Here is a 10,522-nt window from a genome sequence, read left to right as displayed (position 1 = left end):
AAACCCACTGGTTCGCAAAGTTCTCTTTTACTTTGCTCTATTTAAGAGACTTTCCTCCTTTCTGTGTTCTTATACTATTTCTCTTATATATGCTCAGTTTGACCTTGACACAAACCCTTTGCTTTCTCTGTCCTCTAGCCCACCCCACCTCCTCTTTCCTTCTGATAAATGCTCCGTCAACAGAGTGACCTCTTGTTCCAACACACTGTGATTTAAGACCACTTCAATTAATAAATTCATTCTTGTGTGGCCCTAAGGAATGTTTAGGGACAAAAATATGTATAAAAAGATTAAATTCAGTAAATTGCAGTTGTTAATCTTGCTGTTGTAGTTGTTGTGGTTGTTGTTTTAAAAATCAGAGTAAAAACTAAATATTTAACTATATACAAAGTAGTACAGGTACATTACTTTAAATTCTCAGTGGTTACTTTATTACCTATTAAACACTCCTTAAAGGTGCCATATATGCCTTGTTGATATCAATATAGAATGTGGCTTAAGTAGGTCCAAACGTTATTCAGAAATGGTTTTACAGGTAAATTTTTTACTTTAGGAATTGGCCCTATATGATATGGTTGGTTTTGACCATATTTGGAAGGGTCATAAATGTTAATAAGCTCTACTAATGTTAGTGTGTGACCCTCACACACACACAGAGGGAAGTACTCTAAAATACACATGTGCAAAATAATAATTTTTTAGTTGTCAACAGTTTTTTTTAATGAGTACACAGAAAAAAACAATGTCTATTATAAACAATTTAATAATGTTCAACCTAATTTTATTTGTTTAAATTCAGCCCAAATAACTTGTTTACAACCACTTAACTTGGTTAAAATAAATCTAAGAAATCATCTTTGAATATTTTTTTTCAGTGTATATTTGAGTATCGATAAATTAATTGTTTTAAGTGAAGTGGTAGAGATGTTTATTTCAGCTACAAGGAGTGAGTGTGCAATCTTTATGCCACCAGAGTAACCTAGTTTGCTCCTGGGTTGTGTTGTAAATTAAATATAGGCCAAATTATAATTATACTCAACAAAGGGAGCAGACAGAGATTTTGATGTCAGGGAGTTGCATTTTGTGGGTTTTAATGTATATGAAAATAAAGAGGCAAAAATGTATATCAACCTCCACAACAGGTGTTTTTGTAGTTTATTGGCATGGTTGCACTTCAGAAAAATGACTGTAGGAGCTGAGTGTATGAGATGATTCCTAAATATGTTATATTCAGTAGCTTATTACAAACATACATATGTCTGTTCCTTATTTTAAACATACAGTACTGTATGTGGCAAATTTTACAAAACACACATTAAACTGAACACATTAAACAAAAGATACATTTAAACAGACCTCATGCCTCTTCAGGGTGACATTGAATTTCTAATCTGTATATCTCACATTGTGTTCTGATGGTGTATAATGTCAGGCACTTTTTACCACTGCAGGTTCACAGAGCTCTAAATCAAAAATGCAAGGTGCAGCAGGCAGTTATAACACAAGGCATCCAGGACGCATTAACATTGCGCAAAATATTCCCTGCCAATAGAAATAGGTGCCTTTCACCACCAAAAGTGCATTTGGTGTGATCGAGGCCTAAGGAGAAAAAGTCAACTCTGAGCAGAAAATCATGCAAGGTCACTCACATCTTTTTCATTCTCCAATCAAATGAAAGCAGAGGCGGGATTTCTGTTGAGGTGACAGCAATGTTTGGGTTGTCAAGATGACTACAGTGACTAATGGTCACTGTTTCGAGTTATTCAGAGCTGTATGCCTTCACAAAATGTGAATATCACAATATTAATACATATTACAATTATATCAATATCAATAGGAGTGCTCGTGCACAATGTGCTGCTGATTCAGTCATTGCCTTTAGCGACATAAAAAGAGCAATGCCCTTTTTTATCTTGTCAACAAAAAAGGCAGTGTGGTGCGCCTTGTTTTCTCAGAATAGAAATGCATTTGGTGTGATAGGCTCCTAAATCTTTCCTAAAGCCTGTCGGTTTTCAAAATAAGAGGCCTACATATATAGGTAAACGTAGAAATTATGGGGCAAAATATTAATTGTTTAATTGCAACAGGAAATATTGTCAAACACTGCATTTTTTCATTTGCAGATTCTTTCTTTGGCACATCTAAATTATCTTAGATTAAGTCATATCAGCTCAAATAATTTCAAAATAAGTTCAGGCTGTTTAAATGTAAATGTAGATTAAAGACATGTCTTTATAGCCAAGCTTTCACATAATTCATCGCATCACTCTTTACAGTCATGTCAAATCAAATAATAGCTTATCTTTGCTTGAAATGTAATGAATATAAACGAAATGATATACATATATCCGGGATGTGCTGTAATGCACTTCACAACACTCAGATTCAAATCAGCAGCAATTGCTTGACACTGCCATGTTAGTGTCGACCAAAACAAATTCCAACAATCTAAAGCTTACTTGTTTAATTGTCACCCTTAAAATTAAGAGGGTTTTAATTTAAAAGGGTTTCCAAACTGGATGCTATCAATGTGCGACGTGGAATGAGTGTATTTTATAACATTTTAAAATTTCATGTAGCTGTGACATGTAAGTTTATTTGTTTGTTTGATTGTTTGTTTTTTAGATTATTTGATTTTAAAGTGTTCAGAAAAACACCATTTGTTTAAAAGATAAATTTTTTGTAACATTGTCTTCAATAAAATCTAATGTGTGTGGTTAGCATTTACATCAATGACCAAATCTCTGACACAGTGCTGACGTTATTGGCTTGTTTTTAAGGGCAGTGACTGGCATGCAGCTCTCGAGGATCCTTGACCTTTAAGCTTTAGGGGCAACGTGGAACCCAAAAACTGGGTTTCCCACAGTAATGTGCAATTCCTAGTCTCCTTACCAAACATTCCGTCATGGGAAGCTCCACAGGTCAATGCTATCACTGAAACCTGTTTCAATTAATCTTAAATGGGCTGAATTTTTAAAGGTTATTAGTGATGTGAACCAGTTTGTACAATAGATAGCCACTTCTGAGGAATAAACATAATCCTGCCTAAAAATAAACAACACCTGCACTTTGTGTTATGAAGTTCATACTTTGCTATTTGATAACATTCAATATAGTTGAGATGAACACCAACCATGACAACTGGCATCTTATTTAGGCTCACAGCTGGCCCGTCACATGCCTGTGAAACTGCCTACAGTGACTAAAACATAATTAATGTTAGATACAACCCACTGGTTATGTTATTTGATATTATATTTCAGAATTCATGCTAAAATATGCAGTGCACCTGCCATATTGACAATTGACACCAGAGCCGAATTAGGAATCTAGTCCCTGTGTGTTTTATGTACTGTATAGTCCTTAATTACATTAACTTCGATTTATTTTCAGTTGAAATCTACTCTGGTATAAAATACTAAAACTCTGTATTGCCCATGAAATAAAAATGGCACAAAAAAAGATTTTTCCCCACTTGGGCTAATAGTGCACATGGGCCATTGGGCCCCCATAATCTGATTATCAGTAATAAAATGACATTAGGGGACACTTTTCCAGAAACGTACATTTTCACTTATAAAATCTGTGACAGGGCCTGAACTTTAAGCTTGTTTTCTCAGAAAAGTCTTACAGAAACATGTATAAAATCATACAATTTAATGATAGAACTCGTCCTTAATCACTGTCAGCTTCTCTATCAAATGATGTCACTTCCTTTGAGTCAAAGCCTTAATTGTAAAAACACACATTTTATGTTAAATTTAATGCAAATGTGACAGGACTGACAGAAACATGGGGACAATTGTACATTTATTTGTGTTATGTACGTGTTTGTATAATTTATTTGTATAATTTATTTATAATTTCATGTTTTTAATCAATTGATGTGAATGATAACAATTTTAACTTCCTATTTCTGAAGTATTTTATTTCTAAATAACAGTTTTTAGCATAACAACATTATTAAAGCTGTAGGTTCAATTGGGCTAAAGACAAGGACAATGACATTATTTGTACATTTGTGAAGTGTTTTTTTTTTAATAAAGAACAAAAAATTCCTACAGAACAACTCACAGTCCATTTTAGATTTTTTTTGGGATGAAATACTTTTTATTCACTGTGCTTATGTTTTTATTTGAGGGGCAGACAATGTATGCTTCTGGTAGAATGTCCCTTATTTCTATAAAGTAATAGTGAAATAGTCAGCTGTTGGATGCCACTTCTTATCTACACTTGCTACTTTATTGCTACTATGATGATTTGATTTGACACTTGCTGATGTTATTTAAATGAACAACTGTTCAAGTTTCCTAGTGGATATCTGGTTGCACTAACCCATTTCAACCACTAGATGTCAAATTAAAAAACTGGTGCAACAACACTTTATATATATATAGTGTACAAGAAAAATAACATCACTGCATTGAAGAGAAAACACGATAACAAAAAATTAGGAAAGAGAAGAAGAAGAAGAAGAAGAAGAAAAACTTTACAAAGCCTCAATCATTAAGAAAAACATATTATCATAAGCTTCAAGAAAGTATTATTCTTCTTATTATTAATAAGCCTATGAGATTTAATATTGAACAACATTTCAGCAAGTATTCAATATACTTATTTTTGTGTATAAATAATGTAGTGTACAAAAAACTTAACAATAAGATCAAGAACATAAGCATTATCAGAGAAATACAGAATATCTTTTATATACTAATATATAATACGTTTTTGTGACAATTTTAAATCATATTTAAATAAGAACGATAAATAAAAAATTATGTTCCAAAGAAGTTTAACGTGAGTGCAACTTATAAGTGAAAAAAAGTTTCTTCATGTATATTGCAGAAAGTACATAAATTAGATTGAATACTTTCAGAAAAATTGGTTCAGAAAAATGTACATCTTGGGGAGGTATATACAGAGTAACAACACCTAATGTTATCAATTCCTATTTTAATTCCTATTCCTATATCTTTACGATATTCATTCTTAAAACCAGCGACTAAGTACTAAACAACAAAGGTGTTGATTTTGAGAAATATGGAGCTAATAATATGCCAAAACAATCTGAATTTGAATTGTGTTCATTTGAATTATTGACAATTGTAATTTATCAGATTTTTTATATGCCGTTAAAAATTGTTTTGAATTTAAATTTCCTAATTTGAATTTCATAACTTGAATATTGAACATCTGAAATTTAAGACAACTTTTCATGACTGAAATTTTTATAGAAGTATTCACAAACTTCAATTTTTTATCATTTGATATCCTAGACTGCAGATATCCAGTTTGTGAAAATACAGTTTCAAATTTCTAGGATGAAGAAATTCAGAGCATCAAATTCACTATTCTAAATCAGAAATTCAGATTGTGAAATTCAGATTCAGCAGAAAGTAGGTAAGAGGTGATCATCAGGGAAGAGTAGACGATCTCATAATAAATATGTACATGCTTCAGTGAACCAAATTCATATATTTAATTTAATTACATCTCATTGGTTAATCAATTTTATTTAAGTTTTTGGTGTATTAAGGGATAAAGAGCTGATTCTGACCTATACTGTAACCTCTAATGGACTATTATAGCAGACACAGGGCTCTTACATCTTTACCAAAGCCACATTTAAGGACTTTTTAAGCTCTTTCCATGTGCATTTTCAGACTTTTCAGATGCTTTTTGTTACAATATTCTATAGTACAGCACAGCACATCATATAGTATTTTAATGAAAATATTAATGAAATGTTTGCCCAAAGCCCATTATCAACACTAAAATGCTGCCTCTTTTAAATATCATCTATTTACATCTAAGATGTCATATTTAACATTACATTTATAGGTATTTGAACCTTGATTATTAAATGCTTAAAACTTTGTTTCAAACTTTAACAACATAAGGGGTGTTTAAAAGTCTATATTGTTGTGGATAGTGTACAGGCAAATTCACTTGATGAGATTTCAACATAATATTTGTTTTATGTGACCCGGAACTAAAAGCAGCTTTCTTTATACTTGAAGCTAAATACATATGCATTTAATTTTACATTTGGCTACATGTAGATTTAAAAAAAAAAAAACATTTATTTTTACCTATTTCCAGACCCCCAAAACCGCACCCTCGTAATTCGCACCTTGTAATTCGTCCATAGTGAATCAAGCAGCGGTGATCGTCATCTCTTCCCTGTTGATCACCCCTGACCTTCTGCTAAAATCTGAGTTTCACAATCTGAATTTCTGGTTTTGAATTTTAGGATATTGAATTTGATGTTCTGAATTTCTTCATCTTGAAAATTTGAATTCAGAACACAAGAAATCTGAAGTTTGAAAATACGTCTATAAAAAATTATCCTTGAAGATTTTAGTTATCTACAATTCAGATGTTCGATATTCAAGTTATGAAATTCAAATTCAAATGATTTTAACGACATATAATAAATTCTGAATTATTAAATTACAATTGTCGATAATTCAAATTAACACAATTCAAATTCAGATTGTTTTGGCATGTCATTAGCTCCATAGTGAAAGAGAAAAAGGTTATAGTATTCTCTTACTAGCTTTTGTTCAACACATCAAAATAACATTCAAATGTAAGATAAATGACTTTTGGGTCGTTGAATGAACTGTGTTGACATTAGACTGGACTACTTTTTTTATAAAGGGGAATTAAAATGGTAAATGGCCATGGCATTTGACTACACAGTGTTTTTCATTAAACTATTGAATAGCAGTTCGTGCGGCCTAGTATTTAGCCCATTTATTTAATTTTGCAGAAGGTAGAGTTATGTACATTCTTTGGTAGGCTACTGTGCTGGCTGCTTCTTGTTTCATGTAAAATAAAACAAAACACCCAACGGGGGGAGTCATTAAACCACATACATACACTACCGCGTTAAAATATACACGTTTGGGTTTTACGTGACAACTTAATCTTATTTATTCCGCACCACAACCACATCCGCACCGCAGTGCTCTGTAAAGTCTTCACAGAAACTGTCGCGCGCGCTGCACGAGCGTGCGCTTTTCCAACCCTGGGGCGGAAGTGACGATTAGCTGTTCAGCTGATCTTCAGAGTTGTGCTCGTGCATTCATTCAAACGGCTGACTTCTGGAGCGCGCGCAAGGAAAGGGTTGATCTCCTTCGAGCTCAAATTCATGTTTCATCCCATTACTGTATGCTTCTGTAATCCAAATCGCAAGGTAAGAGACTATTAAATGCGGCATTTGTATCTTTAGCCAGTGCCATGTGGTAATTTCCTCTTAGCTAAACCGAAGTAACATTGTCGCAAATGAAGAAACAAGGCGGATGCGTTGCGCTTTAGCAGATACTTTAACAAATGCTCCGTTGTTCGTTTTGTAGACTGCAGTTCACACTTTTATGGCAGCTGAAAAAGTGCATTGTAATATTTCGCTAAGGTTAACAACACTGTAATATTTATGTTAGCATAGTGGCTATACCATACAAATGACACAACTAGCAAATGGGGTTTTAAAGTCGCATTACAAATCCCAAATCCTTAAATAAGTGTAATATTAATAATGATGACTCTTTTGTAAAATGACCAGCCTATTAGATCTATTGCGATAAAGAGTAAACACAAAACACTTCCTGAAATCTGAAATGCCAGTCGGCCACAAATTACAGTCTATTTTTATAAACACAACTCGAGTCTATATTTTAAAGTGTCACTGTATGTGTTAATATTTTGAAACACTTGTTTCCACAAATATTGGAGGATGGTATCAAAATCATGGGACAGTTTTATCTATATAAAAATAGCCATAAATTGATGATTAATGAACAAACAAGCAAAATCATAACACAGTTCAACTAAAATATAACAATTCCACCTCCATATAAGTGGCTGGTGAGGTCATTTGACTTGTGCGTTGTGCAGTGTACAATAGGCATTCAGGTTTAGAGCTGTTGTCTCAGTAATCCATCTAAAACCATTGTGTCATTAGACTGACAAATTACCTGCTAGAGTGAAAGTGTAAAAGTCCTCTAAGCTCCTGGAGTAAATCTCATTCGGCTCTGTCTTCCAGGTCTCACTAGAAACCTTCTCATTGAATGTCAGATTAGCAGCTCTAATAATCTCATAATAATGTTACGTCTGAGGCCTTTGAGCTGTGCCGTTGGGTTAGATCAGGGATCGGGAACCTTTTTTCAGCAAATAGCCATTTCTGATATTTTTGGCAAATGCATTTTTGTAAAGAACCATTGGCGTATATATACTCTTATATGCACCCCAGTCTATACAACTACTATAAATAATACAGGTTTAAACAAAACCTTTATTTATGCTCATGCACAACTAAAAATAAAGAAATATGAAGCAACACATGTTGAGCAAGTCCATGAATGAAGAATGGACAATTTAATAAAATTTCTGCAACAAAGCAACATAATTTAAAATAATTAAAAAAAAAAACATTTTACTAATATAAAAAATTACACTTAAGATAATTCATAATAAAGTGTGTGACAATAATTTTGGCTAGTTTTAAAAAACATATATTATTGTTATATTAATTTTCGCTAGTTTTGAAGAACAAAAAATGTACTGTTATTGAGTAAATGAAGGACAAAACAACTTATATTTTTATGGTTGCCACGCACATGCATTCACCCTTCATTGGTGTCTTAATTCAATTTTATCCACAGCACCGCACACGTGCGTTGGTCGAAATGTAAAAATTTTAATTGTATTTTCAATAGGAAACTGATTTCTAGTAATGGTTATAGTTTTAAACAGTTCCCTACCACTGGGTTAGATTATTGGTTCAAAACAATGGATATAAAAGTCATAGTTCCCCAGAAATATTTAGCTGTGTCTCCACAGAAAAGGAGAAGTTTAGTAGAATGTTAAAGCTGTTTTTGTTTGTTTGCTTTTTGTTAGTTTTTTTTTAAATACAATATCAATGTTGATATTCACAAAAAATGACAACTAATGTATTGTTTTAAATGTTTTTAATCCAGTGAATGTTGATATTCACTGAAAGGAAAAGTAATATGATGATTTAAATGTGTAGTTGAATGCAGTTTTACACCCCCCATAGGGCTGCACAATATATTGTTTCAGCATCAATATCGCAATGTGTGCATCCGCAATAGTCACATCACATAGCTATGGGATAATATTTGAGCAAGAGTCACAGTTCAGAAGATGAGATTTGTGGAATTATTGCAGAGTTTAACAATAATAGAGTGAAATTGTATTATTATTATTATTATTATTATTATTATTATTATTATTATTATTATTGTATTATTATTGTATTATTAAATGAATATATTTTAGAGCAGTAATCACAATACCGTGAAACCGTGATATTCTTATCCAAGGTTATCATACTGTCGGTGTCCTATACCAGCCCATGCCATTGCCATTTAAAGAGTTGATTTAATTAGTATAAATATTTCACCCGTTTATTTGATCAAAATAAAAACAACCAAATCTGAAAGAGACTTTTCTAAAAGTCATAATTATTTAACTCACAAGTATTTGGTTGGTAGTGTAGAGTTTATATTATCATGTTTTTCTATAAAAATAGGATATTCCACAGTCACCACAACTTTAACAATAAATACACAAAGGCATGATACTATGTAAATGTTTTCAGATAATTTTTAAGGCAATGAATTAAAAAAAATATACCACTGCCAGACACCATTTTTAACCCTTTAACTGCCTGCACTACCAATTGGTTGACCGTGTTTTGACTGTTTTAAAATTTTTAAATTTTTTTAAAATAATGCACTACGACACTTGATCTTGTTTTTACTGTAAAAAAAATACACCTAGAAAATGTGAAATGAGAATCGGAAATATTTTATGGCATACTTCAAAAAATAAAGATGATTTAGTATTTAATTATTTTTAATTTTGAATATATTTTAAATAAACTGTTTTTACACTTCATATTTTCAGATTTTTTTTTTGTAGTATATGTATTAATTCTGATACTTTTACCATAAACCAACTAGGCATGGGCCGGTATAAGATTCTTACGGTATGATAACCTTGGATAAAAATATCACGGTTTCACAGTATTATGATTACTGCTCTAAAATATATTCTTTTTAAATGTCTGGATAAAAAACAAAAGCTTTTTTCCCCTTTGAACACAATATATCTTAACTTAAATAAAAAATCTTACACATACCTTAGTATTGCAGAAAATGTTTGTGGTTTTAAAACCTTGTGTTAACTAGCAACATTAGAAGTTAAGAAATGCAATCCAAAAAAATGTTTTATTAGTGGGGCAGTTAAAGGATTAAGATCATCAAACATTTAAATCAGACAATATTATTGCAACATGCAACATTTATTAAACAACTGTACATAGCTGTGAATATGGATATAGTATTTCTAAGCTATTGTATTGTATCATTTTTCAGTGCTCAAAAAATTATTTTTAAAATACAACCCTCAGTAAGAAGAAAATCTAACTATTCTTTTTACTCAAAAGACATGATGAGATTTTTGTTTAAACAAGATGCTGTATTGGACACACAAG

At 31.9% G+C, this 10,522-nt stretch overlaps 1 protein-coding gene across 1 annotated transcript in view; it reads left to right on the top strand.

Moving 5' to 3' along the window:
• Positions 1-7,070: 7,070 nt before the first annotated feature.
• Positions 7,071-10,522, top strand: part of zgc:162200 (uncharacterized protein LOC558638 homolog) — a 44,215-nt gene continuing 40,763 nt past the window's right edge. Inside the window, 1 exon segment of the mRNA XM_056463139.1 lies at positions 7,071-7,201. The gene's annotated coding sequence lies outside the window, so the exon portion shown is untranslated.

The sequence above is a fragment of the Danio aesculapii genome, chromosome 8 (genome assembly GCF_903798145.1).
Source record: "Danio aesculapii chromosome 8, fDanAes4.1, whole genome shotgun sequence".
NCBI classification, from domain to species: Eukaryota; Metazoa; Chordata; class Actinopteri; order Cypriniformes; family Danionidae; genus Danio; species Danio aesculapii.
Note: the sequence above shows the minus strand (reverse complement) of the source record. Positions and strands in the feature narration are given on the sequence as shown.